The following is a 24852-nucleotide window of genomic DNA, read 5'->3' as shown; positions in this document are numbered from 1 at the left end:
AAAGCAGAATATGGCAAAATATCTTGAAAATGTGTTAAATGACCTGTAATTATCTCCCAAGGTAAAATATATTATAATCAAATATGAAAATTGCTAAATGTTTCTTCACACATTCCTTATTCCTAAATGATTAATATTTATCCTCCATGCCAACTACACTATGATTTTTAAATTATTTTTAACTTACGACTATCTGACATGTGTTGTCCATGGATGGAGATGCATTGAGATAACAGCTGGAATTTTATGTTTTAAAGAAACAGAAGTCAGACAGTTGTTGTATTTTTTTTGGGCTATATGGCCATGTTCTAGAGGCATTCTCTCCTGATGTTTCACCTGCATCTATGGCAAGCATACCTCTATGGCAAGCATACCTCCGAGGATGCTTGCCATAGATGCAGGCGAAACGTCAGGAGAGAATGCTTCTAGAACATGGCCATATAGCCCGAAAAAACCTACAACAACCCAGTGATTTCGGCCATGAAAGCCTTCGACAATACAGAAGTCAGACATTTCTTCTTTGATCAAAACCCTCAGTGTAATCTGCACCATGCTCTAGTGTACCTTGAATACTTTTTTGACTTATGGCAACCCCATCAGAGGGGTTTCTTGACAATATTTGTTCCTGAAAGGATTGCCTTTGCCTTCCTCTAAGGCTGAGAGAGTGTGACTTGCCCAGTGGGTTTCCATAGCTGAATGGGGCGTCAAACCATGGTCACTAAAGTCATAGTCCAACATTCAAAACCACTACACCACACATGGAGCACTTAGCAATGATGAATTAATTCAGTCCACAATCTCCATCTTGAGACTGGATCTAAAATCTGAACTTCATGGTCATTGGCAGTAAGAGCTTCAATGTTGCAATCACCACGGCGTTCTGTGCACAAACATGCGTCTGCCCTTGAACTTTCCGATTTTTCTGTGAGGAGAATTCTTTATGATGATCTCCATTTCCATCCTTTCAAGATGGCGATTGTGCAGGAACTTTCTGGACGTGACTTCAATTCTCGGAGGAACGTATATGAGGTTCTTCTCAAAGTCGTTCCTGAGGATGCTATTTTTTTAGTGATGAAGCCCATTTTCATTTGTGTGGATCTATCAACAAACAAAACATGTGCTACTGGGCTGACAACAATCCTTGAGAATTGCATCAAAGGCCTTTGCATTTACCTAAAATCACAGTGTGGTGTGCAATTTCCTCAGCTGGTATTATTGGTCCCTGGTTCTTTGAGGAAAATGAAGTCACAGTGACAGTGAATTCGGACCGGTATGTAAACATGTTACAGGATTTTTTTTTCCCACGGCTAGATAGGTTGGACTTAGGGGACATTTGGTTCCAACAAGACTGCGCAACTGCACACACTTCAAGAGAACCGATGGCTGTTTTGAGGGAACACTTCCCAGAGCACCTCACTCAATTAGGGGGGATTTGGAGTGGCCAGCCCGCTCTCCAGATTTGGCCCCTTGTGATTTTTTTCTATGGGGCTTTTTGAAATCCTGTGTTTATGCAAACCGTCCAAGGACCCTACAAGATTTGAAGACCAACATCCAGGAAGAAATTGCCTGGATGTTGGTCTTCTATGCTGGCAAGAGTCATGACAAATGCCAGAAATCTGTTTACTCGGTGTATTGAGAATGGGGGACGTCACTTACCTAATTTGATCTTCAAAACTATGTAAAACAAAACTTTAGGTATGCACCTACCTTATTAAAAAAAATCTGATTCATACAATGGATTTTATTAAGTTTTTTAAAAAAGGAAGTTATGCTGCTGCACCCTGTATATATTTATGTTGACGTACATCAAGTACAGGCTTGAAAGAAAGTAAAATAGTAACAATTATTAACATTCCCACAGTTTTGTTTCTTACTATGCAGAGTTTTTTATAGAACCCAAAGGCCATGAGTAAAAGAAAGAAGTAAAAACATACTATATGATAACATAAAACATGATCCTAGCTGTAGAACAAAACTAGGATGTTGTAATATTATTACTATTATTATTATTATTATTACATTTATTTATACCCCGCTTTATCTCCCCAAAGGTGACGCAAAGTGACTTGACATAAAAGTACTAATACTGATTGTAAAATATACAAATATAGAAAAATTAAAACAGAATTAAACACAATCTGCACTAAAATAAGTAGTTAAAATCCATCAAAACATATAAAACCACAGCACCCCCTGTCTAGATCTTAAACACCTTCAAAAGCCTGCCTGAATTCTCTTAGATGGAGGTAGAACTGAAAGAAGGGCAGTCAGTGTTTTGAATTCTAAATGACATATTTATAGGAAATTTTCTATATATCATGCTTCCTAGACTGACATCTACTGGTAAGTATACTGCAACACTCAAAGCAGCTTAGGAGTAGCAGTACAAAAGGCTAAGAGAAAGAAATCATTACAACAGTCAGAATATAAATTTCTATATTCTAAGAGTGGCAATGTCCTGATTATGACAAGAGAATTGAACAACAATGCTCCATGTTGAGATCACCATCTTCGTACTCAGTTAAGATTGTTGAGCCCATACTATTTTGGGAAAGTACCAACATTGTAACATCCCACACTGAATACTAAGCTACCCAAATGCATCAGCTTTGGAATCAATATTGAAGTCCAGCAGATATCTCAAAGATGATAAATTAGTTAGCTTTTCCAACCAAATTCCCCTTCAACTGGTTCTATGCATTAACAAACTGTATGTTCTCAAATTTACTCTATCCCAATTTAATTTGCCTTCTCAGCCCCTTTCAAATCTGATCCCCATCCCCCCATGTGCAGAATTTTCCTGAATAATTTCCACTTTCTCCAAAAGGGAGAAATTCTTATTTTTCCTACCCAACAAACAGCTTAAAGCAGCTCTCAATTGCTTTGTCAACTACCACCTAAATTCATGCAGCTGCTGGGATAACAAACAAGGTTAGAGTCAAGCAATTGCATCTAATTTCAAAGAGAGCCGTTGGCCAGCCATCTATCCCTTTTTTCTTGCAACAGTGACAGAATCGCCTTTTTCTATTCACTCTTCACTACTAACAAGCCAGAAAATAAAACGCAATTGCCTGGCATCAATTCTCTTTGCACCAAACACCACCTTAGGACTTCCACTGACCCAAGCCTACTTGGGACAGTCCAATTTTGGGAATTTCTACAGAAAATCAGCCTCAGAAATGACCAAAATCTAATTTTGGTTTTTACTTCTCAGACTAGAGACTGGGATTGTTTCAAGCGTCACAGCTGTTCCAGTATTTTGAATTAATTTCGGATTATCTTTGCCCATCTGTTTTCGAATCACATAGGGCAAATTGGTGGGTGGGCTCATAAGCTTAAGAAAAAGGCTTGCATCTGCACCTGGCCTGAGGACTAGACTTTCTGTAACGCTGCTTTAAAATCATAACTACCATCAATTTAAAAAAGGTATTTCCATTTTTCTTTGGCCACCAGATGGCACTTCAGGAATACAAGAAGGATCCACCACCTTGTTTAAATGAGGTGCAGGAGAAGTCATTTTCACCATCAAATAAAATAAAAAATACCTAAAGTTGTGATACCTCTCTAAGCCCAACCAAAAAAGGGATAAAATATATCACACTATATTTCAAATGCCACTACCTTCATCAAGCAAAGATGAAAAATCACACAGCTAAGAAATGTCATGGTCTTTAGTCACAAATTTGAATCATGTTTAGCATGTTTGCTTAAGGTGGTCCAGAGGGAGGGTTAATGCAGAGGAAAGATTAGGGCAAATCCTGTCAAGCCTCTGAGATGAGTGGAAACAAAAGCAGCAGAGTTGGGGGGGGGGCATTTAACAAAGCCCCAGACCCCAATTTTGGGAAGTTTAAAACTATTTTTTGGTTTAAATTAGCATTTTTGCATTAATATTTTAATGGAAAAAATGGAATCTTGCTTATTAGAGTAACACTGTGAAACATTTTATGCATTAGAAAGCTTAATCAATCATATTTCAATGCTTTAAAATGCATTTGATTTAAATTATGGTCTGGACCAGCCAAATCTGAAAGTAAATTAGATGCAGTATTTTGCAACACTGGCAACAACAAAGTACAAGTAGTCCCCAAGTTACAAACAAGATAGGTTCTGTAGGTTTGTTCTCAAGCTGAGTTGTATGTGAAGTTGGAACAGGTACATTTTTAAGTGTAACTCCAGCCATACGCATGCGCGCACACACAAGCTTTGGATGGCATAGGTAAGGGTTAACACCCCTGTTCTGTTTGTTTTTCTGTCTGTGCCCCAGAAGATCTCACCTTACTTTCTGTTCCTGTGATCACTGGATATAAAAAAAGGCTTTTGTGTAAACAATGATTAGTGATAAGGTGTCAGTGGAGACACCTTTCCCACATGTTAACTCTTTCAGGAGTGCATTTCCCTTCCTTGGGGAAGATTTATCTCACTATCTTTTGTCTTAGCCTTGTTTGCAACTATGAGTTGGATATTTGTAACTTGGGGACTACCTGTATCTCCTTTGAGAACTGGGAAGGCCCCTGTCTTGTGTGAGGCCACACTGGATTTCATAGGTAGAGTGCACTGAGCATCTCAGGAAGGTTTTGTACTGTCAGATCTATACCTTGAGCTACTGAGTACAAGGAACAATTTAACCAACTAAGATCTCCTACCCACATGTTCCCTGTGACTTTTCCCTTCTCCTCCCCTATGGAAAATGGTATAATGAGTAAACTGGAGCAGCAAACTTGCTTCTCCTTCTCGTCTGTTGTTGTGTGCCTTTCAAATAATTTCTGACTTATGGTAACCCTAAGGTGGTCTCCAGGGTGTTTTGTAAGATTTGTAGTTTGTCTTTGTCTTTCTCTGAGGCTGAAAGTGTGTGACTTGTTCAAGGCAATCCACTGGGTTTCCATACCAAAGCATGGATTTGAACCCTGGTTTCCAGAGTCATAGTTCAACATTCAAGCGGACTTGGGACCTTATCAGTAAAAGCACTGACAATTTCACTGAATATAAACATCTTTATAAAAGTAGTCCTTTTGCACCTCGCAAGACTAGTTGTTTCAAGAATGTATAGGCTGAAAGTGTGCTACATTCAAAAAAGAAAAAAGCAAAGTGTCTACCTGGGAAACATTGCAATGATTGCTTGGTATTTTAATGTTAACTAATACTTTAAAAATTAAGCTTTCTCACTGAGATAGTTCCCAGTCAAATAAAAGTTCTTTTGCCATTTCTGCTCCCAACAATAAGCAAGAAATTAAGTTAATTATACCATTCCCACCTTTTACTTGCTCAAAGAACTGAGGAGAATTAACTCATATTTCTAAAATTTGCAACAAAACTCTGCAGGCTTTAGACATCTGTTGTGCAGGACTATAAAAACAGCATGAGTAAAGATATAATTATCAGCCATTACCAACTTTCAGAAGAAGAAAAATAAATCTGAAAGTAATGGTTACCCAATCCAACAGAGAAGAGCTAAAGAAATGAAAAAAAATCAACCAAGTAACGTTTTGAAAGATAGATGTTCAGCCTTATAATTTGAAGAGAGCTTTGTTTTTAGCTCCTCTATTTCTCCCAAGTAAACAGTGGTTGGATTTGTCCTTCTCAGATCAAGCCGTCATAGGGTAACTTCCAATTTTCATCTCCTTCTATTCCTTCCTATTAAGGAAAGTTCTCTACTCTGTTATGCATTCTGATGCTTTCGCCAGGAAATAAAGAAGCTAAATGTTCTCTTTTCCAAAGTGAAGACAAGCATACAGAAACCAAAGCACCCTGAAGTCAACAGTAAAAAGAGCAAGTTTAGATTGCAGCACGACAGTTAAAAGCTTTAAAAGCCCCATTATCTCTCAGAAGCTTTAACAGAGATGCACTGTGTCAAGTGATTTGATTATCTTTAAAAAAAACCCTTTACAATAAAATTTTAAAAGATCTTCTGATAATCAGGCACATATAAAAGTAACTTACAAAGATGTGGGAAAGGGATTGTTATCCTCTAAAGCAGTGGTTCTCAACCTGGGAGTCGGGACTCCTGTGGGGGTCGCGAGGGGGTGTCAGAGGGGTCACCAAAGACCATCAGAAAACATAGTATTTTCTCTTTGTCATGGGTGTTCTGCATGGGAAGTTTGGTCCAATTCTATCATTGGTGGGGTTCAGAATGCTATTTCATTGTGGGTGAACTATGAATCCCAGCAACTCCAACTCTCAAATGGCAAAGTCTGTTTTCTCCAAACTCTACCAGTGTTCACATTTGGGCATATTGATTATCTGTGCCAAGTTTGATCCAGATCCATCACTGTTTGAGTCTATAGATATAGGTGAACTACAACTCCAAAAACTCAAGGTCAGTGTCCACCAGACTCTCCCAGTATTTCTCTTGGCCATGGGAATTCTGTGTGCCAAATTTGATTCAATTCCATCATTGATGGAGTTCAAAAGGCTCTTTGATTTTAAGTGAACTATAAATCCCAGCAATTCCAACATTCCCAAATGACAAAATCAATCCCCTCCAACCCCACCAGTATTCAAATTTGGGCGTTTCGGGTATTTGTGCCAAATTTGGCCCAGTGAATGAAAATACATCTTGCATATCAGATATTTATATTACGATTCACAACAGTAGCAAAATTAAAGAAGTAGCAATGAAAATAACGTTATGGTTGGGGGTCACCACAACGTGGGAACCTGTACTAAGGGGTCGCGGCATTAGGAAGGTTGAGAACCACTGCTCTAAAGTATATATTCACCCTTCTCTCATACCTGTTTATTGCATTATTTATGTTGTAAGCCGCCCGAGTCCCCTAGGGAGAGGAGGCGGGATATAAATAAACATTATCATACACAGAAATGATGAATATCTATAAGAGGACTGGCACCAGATACTTTTTTATTCATATGCATCTGAATATCAGCTGCAACTCAACTAATAACAATGTAGTTAATCAACACTTAACTCTTAGTATTTGTACTTATTCTAAACTTTCCTGTATTTTAATAGTTATTACACAGGATTGGGAAACAGGGAAAACCTCGGTCCTGGTGGTATGAAGGTTAACCTACATTGTCATGGCCTGCTACTCTTCATCTATGAGGGAATAACTGGAAGCAAATTACTTTAGACTAAAGGGGGATTCAAAGAAGGAAGCATGGATTGTGGAAACCCAACATTTCCTTCAAATTCAGCCACATTAATTCTGAAGATATTATCTTAAATGTTTTTAATTGTTTTAATATATTTTATAATTCTATTTAAATGTTTATTTTAATTGTATATTGTTTTATGGCATCAAATAGTTGCCTATGTATAAGCCGCCTTGAGTACCCTCCTGAGTGGAGAAAGGTGGAGTAGAAATCTTGTAACTAAATAATAAATCTCCACTAAAGCAATTTCTTAAGGAGCCCCCGGTGGCGCAGTGTGTTAAACCATTGAGCTGCTAAGCTTGTTGACTGAAAAGTTGCAGGTTCTAATCTGTCTACAGACAACACTGGCTCTTTGGCTTAGAAATGGAGATGAGCACCACACCCCAGAGTCGGATATGACTGGACTTAATGTCAGGGGAAAACCTTTACCTTTACCTTTACTAAACCAATTTCTTAAGAAGCAGGAATATAGCTGGAATAAAATAAGAATGGACCAAAACTATAGGGAGACACATTCTAACTCCCTTTGGCCTACTTGTTCAGTAACCTTTTGGCCTGCCAATCTGGTTAGCAACTAAGCAGCCCTGTGAGCCAGTTATTTAGTTCTTCATTTTAATGGAAGCAAAAATAAAAACAAGTGAACACAAGAACTCAATATTTTTTTAAGCCAAAGAACGGAATGTGGCACAATTACACCATCATTTCAAAGGCATCATCAAATACCCTTATATGCCTGGCAAGTCATTGTATATTGCTGTCAAAAAACTATTTTTTATCAAGTAACTTTTATATGTTTCCCTTTTTTCACAAACTCATTCAGAGAAATGGAGAACATTAAAATAAATATAGAACATTTTGAAATCTTACTTCTTAAGTAACCAGGATTACAATTAGATGGGAATGGACAGGTAAAATTTCTCAAAAAGGGAATTGCTTTGATCCATTGATAATATTCGTTTCACATTTCCCAAGTCTAGTTTATGGAGTTAAATATAGCAGTGTAGGGGACCAGACATGCCCACTTCTTTAATATCAATACTGAACCAGACTTTTCAAGCTCAGGAATCTTACACGACGGGTCAATACTTCAGATAATGTGTTATTATGAGCTAAAATCATTATTCTGAGTACCAGGTATTTTGTTAAGTATGTTTTTAACTCAACTAATTTAAATTACATGCCAACTATAGAACAAACACCTTGAAGAGAAAAGACTTTAAGGTGGTTTGTGAAAAGTATTCAGGCGACATCTGCACATGAAAAGTATACAGACTATTTTGGTTATATCCTAACCTCCTTTCAAGGCGCAATGAACAAATGCAACAAGGCTTTGAGGCAGGTTAGATCAAGAGACTGATTTTGTTCAAACATTAAACCATATCCTAACAGCCAGGCCTTACAAAGAAAAAAACTAACTTCCATTGAAAGAGGAGACACAGTGAAGCTTCTATGCACATTTGAAGAATTCATACATCATAATGAACACTCTGGGAGCAATTATGATCAATAATTATAGAAAATAGGTTTTCTTAGCGCATTAATGATCAAACTACTAAATACTCTCTCCTCTAGATACTCAAACAACAGTTCCAAACATTTATGTGTGCCCCTATCGATCAATATTCATGTAGATCTATGTTCCAGTTCCAACTACCAACCCAGTTGGCATGAAATCCTCTCATTTCTTTCAAAGGCAGTATCTCAGGAGGAAACTATTTCTGCTTTGGCCAAAGTTTTAAAAATACTTGTTAAGGGACAGCAAATCAACCCTGACCTGAACTGTTCCAACTGCCACTGCTCTGAGGTCCGAGAAAGTGGAAAACAACATGTACAGCTCTGTTGTGCTTTGGTCCCTATGGCTGGTGAGAGATCCTCCCTCTATTCCAATGTCTCTGCCATAGCCTCCAAGGGACAGAAGAGCAACCGCATCTGCTAGATTTAATCCCCTACAGCCATTCCCTGTTCCTTGCATGTTGTCACATTTATTGCAAGCCTGAGGACAGAGAACTGTGAAAATAACAATTTGTAAATTCTTTTGGGGGTCTTTTTGGGTGGATGGTGGGATATAAAGGCTCTAAATAAATTAAAAACAAAACAAAACTGGTGGGCAGTCGAGTTCAGTTTTCAAAAGCAAGTCATCAGAAATGTTTTAAAAATGAATCCATTGTTTATAGCCATACAATGGCACAAGTCATTTTTAGACATTTGATAACATTAAGGATTATTAAAGTAAAAGCATTACTTTACAAAAATTACTTCAATACAAACAGGAATTTAGAAGCATATGATTATATCTATACCAGTCTCATTCTGAGAAGAAGAATTAAGTATTTAGAGAAAAAAACAATGTTAATTTTTAAAATGTTTTAACTATCTTTGTATTGTTGTGGGCATCAAATTGTGCCGTTCTGTAAACCACCATGAGTCACCCTCGGGCTGAGAATGGCGGTATAGAAATATAGTAAGTAAATAAATAAATAACCCAGAAATGAATACACTAACATATAAAAGACTGTGTAAAATCTTACCAGTATAAAGCAATCTGGAATCATACAATGGAAACCACCTGGGATGGACCCATCATGACATTTTCCCTGTCCTAGAAGCCAAGCTTGTGCTTTCAGTATGCAGGATTAGGTATAAAGATGAAAAAGAAATCTTGTCCACTTGCTCGACTGGCACAGGTTTAAGGGATTGATGTGTAAAAAGCTAGAAAATGAGAAAAACAATAATTAGCGTGTGTATATGTTTGTGTGTGTTACACTTATTTACATCCTGCAATCTAACCTAAATAGGACCCTCTATTAACTTTGACTAGTCAGTAGGTCTGACATATGTAGACAAATACCTCACATTTCATATGCCACTTTCCCACTTTAGCTTAATTCTACCTAGCAATGATTTCTTTCCATTCACTCAATGCAGTATGAGCCACAGCAAACTTCCACTGAGATACTGAGACTTCCTCTTCAGTCCATTTTCAGGTAAATTTCATTCAAGATATTAATTCACAGCAAAATATTATTTACTTAACAGATGGTTGACTTCTAAGTTTCAATGTAGACATTACAGTAAAATAGGGTATTTCAATAATGGAAGTAGCTATCAAGATTTTCATGTATTCCAGCTCAAAATCCCCACTCAGGGAATGGTTGTAAATGCAGTAAGCGGCATGCTCAGAAAAAAAAGTCATCATCTTATTACAAACAAGAAATAACAACATTTTAAAAGTCAACCATGCTTACTTAATAACTTATTGTAAAATCACAACAGAGTGTGCCTCAGACTCATGTCAGTTACATACTTGTTTTGGCTTGCTTAAGCTGCAGGATGCCACTCCTCCCCACCATCATTCCTCTTCCCTACTAGGAGCTACAGCAAGTATTTTAGTGTTTAGAGCTTATTAATTTCACCCTGAAGGCTGCTCCAACAACGTCTAACTGTTTACAACAATTCAAGTCTCAACATGCAAGAGCAGGGCTTAGTTTTAAAAAACAAAACCAGAATATTGTTAATTATCATAGGATAAAAGATCTGCGATGTAAACAGAGCTGTACTCAAATGGGTTTTATCAGTGTTCTAATACAAAAATTTACTGATTTCCTTTTAGCAGTAAACAATGGAGAAACAGTCAAACATGGGAAGCCCACTCCTTCTTAATCATCTTCCACATTTTATGCACAATTGCCTCAACTTCCTGATCAGAGCTTTCCAGAAGAACATGATAAGAATCTGTTTTCAAATCACACAGGGCAGGCAAGAGTAAAAACAGACATCTGTGAAACTTTAGTAATACATACAGCTTTGTAATGTTTGATGTAATCACTTAAGATTACATACAAAACAACGAAAACACCCAAAAAGAATTATGAAGCACTCCTCCAATGAGAATAACTCTGAACTAGATTTGAACATTTTGAAGGATAATTATTAGCACAATTTTTTGGAACCTGCCAAAAGATCCCTACTTAATGTTTCAAGTTTGCATCATCATTTTATGCAGAATTGAAGCTTTAGTAGCCTCATAAAGACCCCCAAAGAAAGTTGGCATTGGGGAAAGATGGACAAAGGTTGAAGAAACACAAACATTTTTTATTTACAGTGAATAATGCAATAAAGCTTGGGATGGGAAACACGGAGATCCTGCTCTAGCCAATCCAAGTTTAGTTACATGTGGGTGTCTATAAATGGCAATATAAACATACAGCTGCGTTCTGGATCCCTTACTTAGCAATGCATATGTGACTAGGGGGAAAAAGCAAGTAAAAAAGCATGTACATCTGTCTCACCAGTTATCTCCAGCATGGGGAAAAGCAAAGACATAGGTGAAACCACCTAAGTGGAATTCATAACAAAACCTGAGACTGGTGAATGGGGAAAAATCAATCCTGGATGAATTCTAGAAGAAGCCTTCAATGGGCTCCACATGTTTTATGGTACTCAAGCAGGGCTTCCTTGATGCAGATGCTTCACTTCACATGTGAATGGTGTTGGTTTTGAATAAAAAGTTTGCTGAAACATGCCAACATGCTCTTTTTTGTGAATGATATGGGTATTTTAACCATATTCTTTCCCTGCTATTTCTGCCCCAATACCAAATCTTCTGGTAAGTCACATCAAGGAACGCACACACTCGGGTTTTTTCTTCCTTTCAAAAAACACCTTTTAGAACAGACAACAAAGTGGTTCCTTATCACAAGGTTTCCTTCATCCAACATATTCATGTCCCAAGACCGGAACTCATGGGATGTGGCAGGTGACTATGACTGACTAAAAAGAGGGGGGAAATTTGCTAGTACGTTCAATAAATATTACATTACAGAGATTGCAAATAGATAGCATGAATAAAATGAGCTACTCAAACCTGGAAGCCACAAAAATTAAATAAATTGCACACACCCCAAAACTCTACTGTTCCCACATAGCCATATGCTTTTTTTGGTGCAGAATTGCTGATATTTTAATGTGAAAGGGAAACACAATTTTGGCTACCTAAAAATAATGTTTTATGCAAATACATTCTTCCTGGAAAAAAATGGATTTTCACACATCCAGAATGCATATTTCTTTACAGCCTTATTTCCCAAAACATTTCAGGGTATGTGGTTACCAGGCTAGAACTGATCAGAGATATTCATTTTCTTCCACAGTGGGGCAGGGGAAAGGGGTCTTGGGCCTGCTGGGAGAGATACGTCTTCAGATGTGTCTTATATTCCACAGTCTTGAGGCAGCCAATAAAAAGGTGACAGTCTCAAGTTGGGTTCTGGCAGGCTGGAGTAGCCGCTTCACAAAGGACCTCAGTGTTCAGGGCAGATTGTACAGAAGAAGGTGATCCTGTAGGTAACCTTGAACCAAACCATGTAGGTTAAAGGTTAAAACCAACACTGGAAAATAATTGAGAATCAGTGAAGTTATTTTAGTTTAAGTGTAATATGCTCACTCCTAGCTGTTCCTATAACGAATCTGACTGCCATGTTTTCAACTAATTGGGATTTTCTGAACATAGTACAGAGGTAGCCCAATGTAAAACACACTGCAGAAGTTCAACCTTGAGCATGCATATCTTTAGGTCCTCCAATTCTAGGGGGAGGCACAGCTGTTCAGCCAAAACTGGTAGTGAGCACTCCTGACTATCACATTTACCTAGGATGACATTTGGAGAGACTGGTCAAGCACTCCCAAGCTGCAAAACACAATCTTTCAGGGAGAGTGTAACCCCATCCAGAACAGTTGACACACCTCCATCCGCAGGCAAGCACCACTGTCTTATCTGGATTCAGTTTCAATTTGTCTTTCTTAATCCAGCTCATTACCTCCTCCATTCATTCAGAGGAGACATGTATCCTTAGCTAAAGCTGTTTTTGAAGGCATGGAGAAATATATTTGGGTGTCATAAGTGTACTGACTGCACCCCACCCTGCCTCGTGCCTCTGGATGATCTCTCCCAGTGTTTTCACCTAAATGTTTAAAAGCACTGGGAATAGAATGGCACCTTGTGGGATGCCATATACAGATCCCTTTTTGAGGAACAGCTAACCCCAAGCACGACCATCTAGAACCTGCTCAAGAGGTATGACTGGAACCACTGCAACACATCACCTCTGATTCCCAGCCCCTCCAGGCATGCCAGAAGTCACGGTCAATGGTATCAAAAGCCACTGAGAGATCTAGAAGCACCAGTAGGACACATCCATTTGTCAGACTGAGATCATCCACTAAAGCATCCATAGCAGTCTCCACTCTGTATTCTGCTCTTAAGCTGGTTTGAAATGGGTCAAGGAAGCGTGTGTCATCCAAGACTGATTGGAGTTGGAAAGCAACTGACTTCTTAATCACCTTGCCAAAAAAGGAAAGTTAAGGCACTGGTCTGTAGTTATTAAGGTCCAGGAGGTCCAGGGAGGGCTTTTTTTCAGCAGTGGTCTAACTCTAACTACTGCCTCTTTGCAACAGGATGAGAGATGCATTATTTTGTTGGACGACCAGCCAAGAGGGACGACCAGCCAAGAGGGGGAGGGATCAAGAAAGTAGGTGTATCTATCCAAGGATACATCTACACTGTAGAATTAATGTAGTTGGATACCGCTTTAACTGACATGGTTCAAAGTTATGGAATTCTGAGATTTTAATTTTGTGAGACACTAGAACTCTTTGACAGAGATCTTGTAAAACAACAACTCCCATGATTTCATAGCATTGATGTGAGTTCCCAGCAGCCCAGCAGAGGAAGCTCCATGCTGTCAAGAGGCAAGAAGGAAAGGAAAGGAAAGAGATCTGGAAGAGGGTGTCCTCTCTCTCTCTCTCTCTCTGTCCCTCCTTCCCTCCCTCTATCTTTCTGAATCCTTTGGGAAGAGAGAGGCGAGGGTAGCCAGAGGGATAGACCGGCCACCTTTCCCTCCCTCTCTTGTTCCGCCTCTCTCTCTCAGCTGTTGTGTTTTTTTCCCTCATGCAGGAGCAAGGGGCGGGGGGGGGGGGGGTTATTTTACCGCATGCTCTGTGTAGGCATTTAGCTTTGTGGGGGGTAAGTTCTTTCCGGTTAATTGTTGTTGTTATTATTATTATTATTATTATTATTGCGTGAAGGATCTAAATTGCTTTGGTTGGAGTCGTGTCCAAATTTGGCCACAATTCACCCAGTGGTTTTTGAGTTCTGTTAATCCCACAAACAAACAGTACATTTTTATTTATATAGATGATGTTGATAATGACTTAATATTGCAATTTCTAACATTTAACCTTATCTAATTAATTCACCTATATTCCAAGCTCTAACCACAACACAGACAGCTCTACTTTCCTATTAGTTTCAGGTATGACAGTGTAATATATTGTAATGGAAATCAAGGATAAGTGAAGATAAAAAATAAGAAACTGAAGCTAAATCCAGATAAGATGGATATGTTCTTAATAGATGGCACACTTCAGTAGGATGTGTTTTGTATTCAGTATTCTGGAATGTTGTACACTCTCGCTTGAGATGGTCACAACATGAGAAGGTATTGGTCTTCATCTTTAAGCATGGATTATGTTATATCTGTGGCTTAATTTTTTTCACCAATTGCAGTTTCTATGTCTTCCATTTCTGAAGGAAAACATTTTTGCTATACCTACCTATGAATAAATGCCCAGGTTGATTTGTTGCCATGTAATGTACTGAAGCTACCTGCAAAAAGTGCTAAAATCATAAAATGACTACATGTCATATTGACTGTTATTTTGTTGAGACAAAAAATTATTGGCTTCTGGTTGTCTCAAATCACAATTCGGGGGACATAAATATGAGGAAATAAATTATCCATAACATTTCCCGAAAGGCCATTTTCACCATATGAATCTATACGTATGCTGAGATACTCCATAAGCCTTACTTCAGCTATCTATCCAGTTACTTCAGGTTCAGTCCCATATAAGCACAGCTTGCTTTCATTCTACAAACACTCCTGTGGATGAAGCACTTTTTATTCCTTGAAATATATCAGAATTCCCTTGACGCTAGAGAACAGTTCAGAAGCAAGTCAATACAAGTTTTTAAAATTTTCCATTTAGAAGAGGATTTTGCATGGTTTATCTATGCATTTCCTAACCCCGCCCCCACCACCATCCTGATTATTTTATATGACTCTTTGTGTACGAATCCCTGACACAGAATCAGGTCATCTACAGATTTAGTGTTAGGATTTCCGTAACTTGTACTGCATTAAAAGTGGTAGGAGGCTGCCTTTAATTAAGCTGTGATGAGATCCGGATCTCTCCACACTGCACTGCCTGCTTTCTTAGAAGTCACAATGGCTATGGAATGACGCAATATCGCAATATTGTAAGGTGGGGGCAGGTTTAACTTACAAGGCATTCAGTCATAATCTCACAGATGGTAGCTTTGCTCCACTGCCTTCATAGCAAAATGCTAAAACCAAATGTATTTGTTCTCTCTCTCCCTCCCTCTTTCTTCCTTCCCTCCCCCTCCCATAAGCATGTGTTTGAGTGCACAGTCTGTGCATCTTTCTGCATATGTGCTATGGACAAATGGAAAATAAATAGTGAAAAACTGTGAGAAATAAGATTAAAAGTAGTTCAGATTTTATTGTCTGATGAGTGTGTCCCAGACATGACTTTATTTCCGGGGGGGGGGGGGGGGGAATCAAGATGTTGACAAGCATAATATCCCAATGCATCCATTAGATTTTTTCGCTACAGGCCTAGTTTCTAAAGCTCTGAATGTATCAACTGGCAAGAAATCATAAGTTTCTTTCATGTTCATGGCTACTACAGATACTGGAACCAGTTCAATGCCAGGATTGCATATAAGCACTATCCAGGCCTCAGACAAATTCCAGGATTTCACAAATAAACATTCACACAGTGAAATTGCTTTTTTCTCTGCCACGTCAATTTCAAGTGGTCATTTCAGATGTGCCCAAAGTGCCATTTTATAGGCATGTCTCTAGTATTAATCTTCAAAGTTTTCTTTTCTTCTTGTATTCTGCACCCAAAAGTGGAGGCAGAAGCAAAGGTTAAGAATGTCAACAACCTTCTAGTATTTGCTCTGTAACCCCCCTGTAAGGCATCTAAAACTTGCACAAAACTTATTAAAGTTACCAAAGGAGGAGGCACACTGCAACATGGTAACATATTTGTAGAAACAAACATCTACAAGAATGAAAATTCCCATCTTATTGTAACTACTTTACAGTTTTTGGTTACACTTAACATCTCTGAGTTTCTAGGTAAAATGGAAATGTTATTTCTATCCCATCCAGCCATTGCTTTTAGTACGTAGTCCACACTGAACTAATGTGTTGTTATTTGTTAACAAACTCTTGTTTGAATAGTCAAATCAATTTCCAGTGTGTCAGAAAAGAATTCACTCTTTCTTAAAATCAGTGCACTGGAAATACCAGGAAATGGAGTAAAAACAAAGTTTAACATAATAGTTTAGGACATCTTTAACCTGCAAAATGGGAGGGCAAGAAAGAAGGGACATCTGCTCCTCACCACAAATATGCCAGACTTGTAATTATGGGGGTGGGAGAGAATAAATATATACTTATATAACCTCAGAGTGGTGCTTCTAGGTATTTAAAGCTTCGAATCTCAGATTTGTCATCTATGTTTCTGAGGATACACCCTCCCAAGAGTTATGATGGAGAGAAAGTAATCAATAGTCTCGGGAAAACACTTACTTTTCTAACTTCAGTTCTGGTTTTAGTAGTTAGACTGACTGAATAACCAGCAATCTCCAATTTGTCAGGAAAACAGAGATTTACCAGTGCATAAAAATAGTAGAGCTTTAGAAGTGTTTTTTTTCAGTGCCCAAAAAGGTAAAAATGTAAAGGTTTCCCCTGACATTACGTCAAGTTGTGTCCGACTCCGGGGGGGGGGGGGTTTCATCTCAATTTCTAAGCCGAAGAGCCAGTATTATCCATAGACACCTCCTAGGTCATGTGACCAACATGACTGCATGGAGCACATTACCTTCCCACCGGAGTGGTACCTATTGATTTGTATGTTTTCGAACTATTAGTTTGGCAGAAGCTGGAGCTGACAGCAGGAGCTCACTCCACTCCCCGGATTCAAACTGCCAACCTTTTGGTCAGCAAGTTCAGCAGCTCAGCAGTTTAACCTGCTGCGCCACCCAAAAAGATACTCTCTCATACAATCACTTGTTTCATATCATGCACTCAAAGAGACAAAAATGAAGTAGACCTTGATGGAAATAACGTATTTGGTTTACTCACAACTTTCATGTGTTCAGCGTAAAGGTTTGCCCTTTACATTAAGTCTAGTCATGTCCAACTCTGGGTGGTGGTGTTCATCTCCATTTCTAAGTCGAAGAGCCAGCACTGTTCGTAGACACCTCCTAGGTTATGTGACTGCCATGACTGCATGGAGCATGTTACATTCCTGCCAAAGTGATACCTATTGATCTATTCACATTTGCATATTTTCGAACTGCTAGGTCGGCAGAAGCTGGGGCTAGCAAGAGGAGCTCATACCATCCCACAGATTAGAACCGTTGAACTTCTGGTCAGCATGTTCTACAGCTTAGCGGTTTAACCCACTGCACCACCGCAGGTTAAATCTATTTTCAGCATACAGAGGTACAAAAAACTTATTAGTTCAGTTTCAAATATCTTTGAAATTGTTCCTTGTGCCAGCTGGCCAGTATATTTCTATTGTAACAAGACAGCTATCAACAGATCACATAGTCAAAAGGAGGGAGAAAGCACACGCATCTGCAGGCCCTTTCAAAACATCTCAGAAACATAGAGTAAAGGAAGCTGCACACCAGAACATGCATACAGGAAACAATAAGCAACAAGATCATAGACAAACAGATTTCTAGAGAAGGCTTGATGAAGGTTGTCATTCCAACACTCTGGACGTCTTCAAAAAGAGGCTGGACGGCTACCTGCTGGGAATGTTTTCACTGAAGAGACTGGACTGAGTAGAGTTAAACTAAATGACCCATGAGGTCCCTTCCAACTTTCTGATTTTATGAACAAAGGATACTTCAACATTCCCAACAGCAAACAACATCAGTAATAAACAACAGAATGTAATTCCATTTGTATACATCGAAAGTTCTGCTGAGACAAGAAGTATCAAGCCACCTTAGTAGATACTATATAGCAGTATCATAGCCATCATTGGTAACAGATTCCAAGATAAAGGGTTTGATTTCATGAGATTTGTTAAGTATTCATTAAATAAACACCACCTTGCTCGTACCCTGCCAACCACAATCAAGGACCATTTATTTTCTACAAGGTTTTATTTTTGTACTCCACATGTCTGGAATACATGTTGTTGTGGGCCTTCAAGTCTGCTTGGCAAGATTAGTTCAGATGTTACTTTCCTAACACCACCCTGTATGTTTCATGGCCAAAAGTGGAGATTAGAACCATTGCCACCAGAGTTGTAGCCCAATACTCAACCAACCACACTACACTAGCTCTCTACAAATACACAGTTAGCCCTCCACATTCGATGGGGTTTGGGGAACAGGACCACCGTGAAATAAATTCATTCATCTTTTTTTAACCTGAGAGAACCTCTCTAGGAATTTCTAGGTCTTTCCGTTTATGGTCAAGCTGGCCATAGAATCACACTGGTTTCTGCAAAGAGTATTTTGTACCAGGAGATTCAGTCTGAGTTCACAAGTGTCAATGTGGAGGGCGAAAAATCAAATTCTTCAGATTCATAATCCATTAATAGTAATGCCATTTTCATACAAACAGTGTCACAAATTACTAGTAAAGTGGCCCCTTTCCAAAGAATAGTTGAACCCTCAAATATGTGTGTATATATTTTTTTAAATGATTAATATATATGTGAGATACTCTGGGGATAGATCAACATTGTAGAAATAATGCAGCTTGGTAGCATTTTAATTGCTCAATGCTATGCAATCCTGGGATATAGAGTTCAGTGGGACACCAACACTATTAGGCAGAAAAGGCTAAAGATTTCACAAAACTACAACTCCCAGGATCCCACAGCATTGAGACATGGCAGTTCAAGTCATCTCAAACTGCATTAATTTGACAGTCTAGATGCACCCCCACCCCTCCTGTGTGTGCTCATTCCTTGAAAAGCCAGATCTGGCTATGGTGGTACATGCCTTAGTTATATCGCATCTGGATTAACATGCTCTATGTGGGGCTGCCTCTGAAGAGTGCTCGGAAACATCATCCGGTCCAAAGAGCTGCAGCCAGGTTACTTGCTGATGGCTGGTTACAAGAAGCGGACTACCCCACTGTTGGAAGTAGCTTCACTGCCTACAAGTCTGTTATCGGGCACAATTCAAACTGTTGGTTATGACCTTTAAAGCCCTAGACCGGTGGTTCTCAACCTATGGGTCCCCAGGTGTTTTGGCCTACTACTCCCAGAAATCACAGAAATCCCAGCCAGTTTACCAGCTCTTAGGATTTCTGGGAGCTGAAGGCGAAAACATCTGGGGACCCACAGGTTGAGAACCACTGCCCTACACAATTTAGGTCGAAGCTATTTGGCCGACCGCATCCCCTTGTACAAACTTGCTCAGGCCCTGAGATCTTCGGGAGAGGCCCTTCTCTTGGTCTCACCTTTATCTCAAGCTCAGTTGGTGGGAATGAGAGAATGGGCCTTCCTTCTCGGTGGCTACCCCTTAACTCTGGAACTTCTGCTCAAGGAAGCCAGAATAGCCCCCTCCCTGTTGTCCATCTGATGGCAGGCTAAAACCTTTTTTTATTCAGGCACACTTTTAAGGGTTTTTAAGATTATCAGGAGCTGCTGCAATTTTATATGCTTTTAATGATGATTAATATCGTTTTAATATTTATATATTGTATATTTTAAGTTATATTACAATCCTTTTAGTTGTGAGTTGCTTTGAGTATACATACGGAGAGAAAAAGCGAAATATATCTAAACATGACAATAATAATTTCAACCAGAGTTGCGTGGGAGCGGCTGGAGCAGAGTTTTCCAAACTGCACCTCTCAACACATGAGTGTGTCTGCTGCAGTGCATAGGTGTGTCAAGGCCCTTCCACAAAGCCCTACACCCCAGAGTATCAAGGCAGAAACCCCCATATTATCTGAGTGTGGACTCAGATAATTCAGTTCAAAGCAGGCATTGTGGGATTTTCTGCCTTGATATTCTGGGATATAGGGCTATGTGGAAGGGCCCGCAGATGAGTGTAATGAGACATTCCTGAGGCTATGTGAAATAAGCACTAAATCATATGGGTTGTTGTATGTTTTTTTGAGCTATATGACTATGTTCTAGAAGCATTCTCTCCTGATGTTTCGCCTGCATCTATGGCAAGTATCCTCAGAGGTTGTGAAGTCTGACCATATAACCCAAAAAACTACAACAACCCAGTGATTCCAGCCATGAATCCAGCCTTCAACAAATCGTATTTTATTAAAACATAAATGAAAGGTTTACATGGGAAGTGTTGTCCTCCATAAATTTTGTTATTACAATTGATGTATCACATATAAGGGAGTTGTTTTAACCAGGCACATTTGTGTCTTCAGATTGCCTGTAAAACTGAAATACTATGTCGCAAACTGATGTGTGTCAACAACATGAATTTTTTTGAAGCTCTGACCTAGAGACTCAGAGGGCCCTTCCACAAAGATATATAACCCAGAATATCAAGGCAGGAAATCCCACAATATCTGCTTTGAACTGGGTTACCTGCATCCACATTGTTCAAAGCAGATATTGTGGGATTTCCTACATAGGTATTCTGGGTTATATGGCTACGGAGAAGGGCCCATAGAGGGAATCTCTTTAATCAAATTGTCAAATCCACAAACAGAGAGGGACACTGGTAGAGCAGGACGAAGTGGGATCCACGGCAGATCCTGAGGCACTTTTCCTTCGAGTTATGTGTCTTCCCTCCCACACAAGTTTGGAATACTTTTGGTAGCAGAACAAGACAGCAAGTCCTGGCTGGCCTCATAAAGGCCCATTGTCCTCTTCGGGGGATCAACAGAGAGAGGCCTTGTTCTCGCCCCTGATGTGGAAAGTGCGGAGGGGGGTTGAGAAGGGTGCCCAACTGCCAACAAACGGCTCCCTCAGGATTGCCTTGCATGTACCACAGCCCGCTCGCTGGCTGCTTTTTGAGGTGGCTCGCTCTTTAGGCTGGGCCAAACCCACGCAGACATGTAACACCGAATCTCAAGGCAGATAATCCACAATATCTGCATTGAACTGGGTTATTGGAGTCCACACTGCCAAATAACCCAGTTCAATGTGGACGTTATGCAGTTGTTTGGAAGGGGCATAAGAGAAGCCCAAGAGGTCATTATGTCCTAGGCCAGGGGTCCTCAAACTAGGGCCTGCGGGCCAGATACGGCCCTCCAAGGTGATTTACCCGGCCCTCACTCAGGGTCAACCTAAGTCTGAAATGACTTGAAAGCACACAACAACAATCCTATCTCATCAGCCAAAAGTAGGCACACACTTCCCCCACTGAAATACGAGTAAGTTTATATTTGTTAAAATTCTTCATTTTAATTATTGTATTGTTTTAAAGTGTTGTTTGCAGTGTGCACAGGAATTCATTCGTTTTTCCCCCAATTATAATCCGGCTCACCAACAATTTGAGGGACTGTGACCAGGCCCTCTGCTTAAAAGGTTTGAGGACTCCTGCCATAGACCCTCATGGCAGGGAGGGCCCCACAAGCAAGTGTTCACAGAAAGGGACCACAGTGTGTGGGCCCTTCCACACAGCCATATAACCAGGAAGGTCAAGGCAGAATATCTGCTTTGAACTGGGGGCCCTTCCACACAGCCCTATATCCCAGAATATAAAAGCAGAAAATTCCACATTATCTGAATGTGAACTCAGATTACGCAGTTCAAAGCAGATATTGTGAGATTTTCTGCCTTGATATTCTGTAATATAGGGCTGTGTGGAAGGACGCTGAGTCCACGCTCAGATAATGTGGGGTTTAATGCCTTGATATTCTGTGATATAGGGCTGTGTGGAAGGGCCCTGAGTTCATGCTCAGATAATGTGGGATTTTCTGCCATGATCTTCTGGGATATAGGGCTGTGTGGCAGGGCCCTGAGTGCACTCTCAGATAATGTGGGATTTTCTTCCTTGATATTCTGGGATATAGGGCTGTGTGGCAGGACCCTGAGTCAACACTCAAATAATGTGGGATTTTCTGCCTTGATATTCTGGGATATAGGGCTGTGTGGAAGGCCCCTGAGTACACACTCAGATAATGTGGCATTTTCTGCCTTGATATTCCAGGATATAGGGCTGTGTGGCGGGACCCTGAGCCCACGGTCAGATAATGTGGGGTTTTCTGCCTTGATATTCCGGGATATAGTTTTGTGTGGAAGTGCCCTGAGTCCACGCTCAGATAATGTGGGGTTTTTTGCCTTGATATTCTGGGATATAGAGTTGTGTGGAAGGGTCCTGAGTGCACACTCAGATAATGTGGGATTTTCTGCCTTGATATTCCGGGATATAGGGTTGTGTGGAAGGGCCCTTGAGAATATCAAGGCAGAAAATCCCACATTATCTTGGTGTGGACTGAGGCCCTTCCAGACAGCCCTATATCCCAGAATATCAAGGCAGATGCCTTGATATTCTGGGATATAGGACTTGATATTCTGGTATATAGGGCTTTATATTCTGAGATATAGGGCTGTGTGGAAGGGCCCTGAGTCTACGCTCAGATACTTTGGGATTTTCTGTCTTGATATAGGGCTGTGTGGAAGGGCCCTGAGGCCACGCTCAGATACTTTGGGATTTTCTGTCTTGATATAGGGCTGTGTGGAAGGGCCCTGAGTCCACGCTCAGATACTTTGGGATTTTCTGTCTTGATATAGGGCTATGTGGAAGGGCCCTGAGTCCACGCTCAGATAATGTGGCATTTTCCGCCTTGATATTCTGGGATATAGGGCTGTGTGGAAGGCCCTGAGTCCACACTCACATGATGAGGGATCATCTGCCTTGATATTCTGGGATATAGGGCTGTGTGGAAGGGCCCTGAGTCAACACTCAGATAATGTGGGATCATCTGCCTTGATATTCTGGGATATAGGGCTGTGTGGAAGGGCCCTGAGTCAACACTCAGATAATGTGGGATGTTCTGCCTTGATATTCTGGGATATAGGGCTGTGTGGAAGGGCCTTATGTTACCCACACTGCCCTATAGCCCAGTTCAATGTGGGGATTTTATACAGCTGTGTGGAAGGGGCCGAAGAAACGGGTTCCTACGTGCCTGTGGGCGGGCACCAAAGGAGGTTTGCTTGTTTAACGGTCTCATGGGGAGGCAGCACTGGCCACTGAGGCGCAACAAGCGTCATGATGTCCTCAGGCTACTTCAAAGAACAGGGCAAGAGTCCAATGAGGGCATGGAAAGAGAGGGAGAAAAGGGCGGGAGAGGCGAGAGGAGGAAGGGGACGCCTCCTTCGGTTGCTATGGGCAACAGTGGGAGGGGGAAGGGAGGGGGGAGGAGGAGGCAGAGCGAGGCTCTTCGAACGCGATGCCCGAGCGCGCGCGCCCTCCCTCGTTCGCTCGCTCGCGCTCGAGCTTCCCCTCCGGCTATAAACAAAAGCGGTTAGGGTAGAATGCGCGCGCAGGAAAGGGAAGGCGGGGGGGGGGGGGAAGCAGCGCGCGGGCGCTCGAGCTTTACTCACTCAGTCGCGCGCGTGCCCCCCTCCCTCCCGCTCTCCCTCAGCGTTACATTTCCGTTGGGACTGAGGCGCAAGTTTTTCAGGCTCCCCTCACGCGTTCTCTCTCTCTCTGTGTGTGTGAATGGCGCTTCAGTATGCAAGGCTGACTGACCTCCTGTCCCTGCGGCTGGCGCTGCTCTTCCTCCTTCTCTTTCTCTCTCCCTCCTCCTTGGTGGATGGGATTCCTCCGCCGCCCTAGAAGCCCTTCATGCCGGCAGCCGCTTGCTCCGCGGCCCCTTTAAGGACTTTTCCTTCCTCGACGCGCGACTCCACTCCCTGCCGGCGCCTCGCTGACTCTTTCTCTATCCAGCTAACTCGGCACCCCAGCGCCTTCTTCTTCTTCTTCCCGCCTCGTCCCCTTCCCCATTGGCATGTCTCTCTCAAACAGGAACAACCATCCCGGACGCCCATTCGTCCACATAGACGCCACTCCTTTTTCTCCGCCCGCCTGCTTAGTTTTGACTGGCTTTCGCAGAGTTGAAGGCCCGCCCTTGGAACGATGCTCAAACGCCTCCTCCAATCGCTGCATCGCACTAGTCAAGGCTCTGCTCTGATTGGCCCTCGCGTGTCGCTTCCTCTCCCAGTGAGTAGTCAAGATGGAAGTCACTCCTCAGCCCCAGCAAGGCTGTCCTCTGGAAGGCTGAGTAGACTGGGCGGGACTGCCCAGCTGGGGAGCGTGGGTTTACAAAGGAGAGAGGCGCCTGGCCCTTTAAATCGTGCCTTAACCATTGAGGATTGTCGCAAAAAGACTACTACACTGCTCCTCTGAATTCCTTGCTAACGGGGATTTCTATTCTGCCTTTGGCGTTTGCTTGGAGAGTTTATTTATCGTGTCAGGAGCAGATCAAACAGTTGTACTGTATTTTTTTAAACAAACAAACAAAACACAAAGTTTGCAAGCTTGGTAGTTGATTAAATGTCCCTTGACCAGTAGCTGGCCACTTGGGTGACTCTGGTGTTGCTGAAAGGAGGTCCTCCATTGTGCATGTGGCAGGGCTCAGATTGTATTGCAGCAGGTGGTCTGTAGTTTGCTCTTCTCCACACTCGCATGTCATG

The 24852-nt window shown here is 41.0% G+C and overlaps 1 protein-coding gene across 3 annotated transcripts in view; it reads right to left on the bottom strand.

Moving 5' to 3' along the window:
• The window catches only part of FRYL (FRY like transcription coactivator), a 178028-nt gene extending 153856 nt beyond the window's left edge, over positions 1-24172 (bottom strand). For 2 of the 3 annotated variants that reach the window (XM_067468777.1, XM_067468779.1), the window contains exons 1-2: positions 23909-24172; positions 9639-9819 (exon numbers count right to left, since the gene is read on the bottom strand). The gene's annotated coding sequence lies outside the window, so the exon portion shown is untranslated. The remainder of the gene's footprint in view (positions 1-9638; positions 9820-23908) is intronic. The other variant, XM_067468778.1, reaches the window with a different exon arrangement.
• Positions 24173-24852: the final 680 nt, after the last annotated feature.

Source organism: Anolis sagrei, chromosome 5, assembly GCF_037176765.1.
Source record: "Anolis sagrei isolate rAnoSag1 chromosome 5, rAnoSag1.mat, whole genome shotgun sequence".
NCBI lineage: Eukaryota > Metazoa > Chordata > Lepidosauria > Squamata > Dactyloidae > Anolis > Anolis sagrei.
Note: the sequence above shows the minus strand (reverse complement) of the source record. Positions and strands in the feature narration are given on the sequence as shown.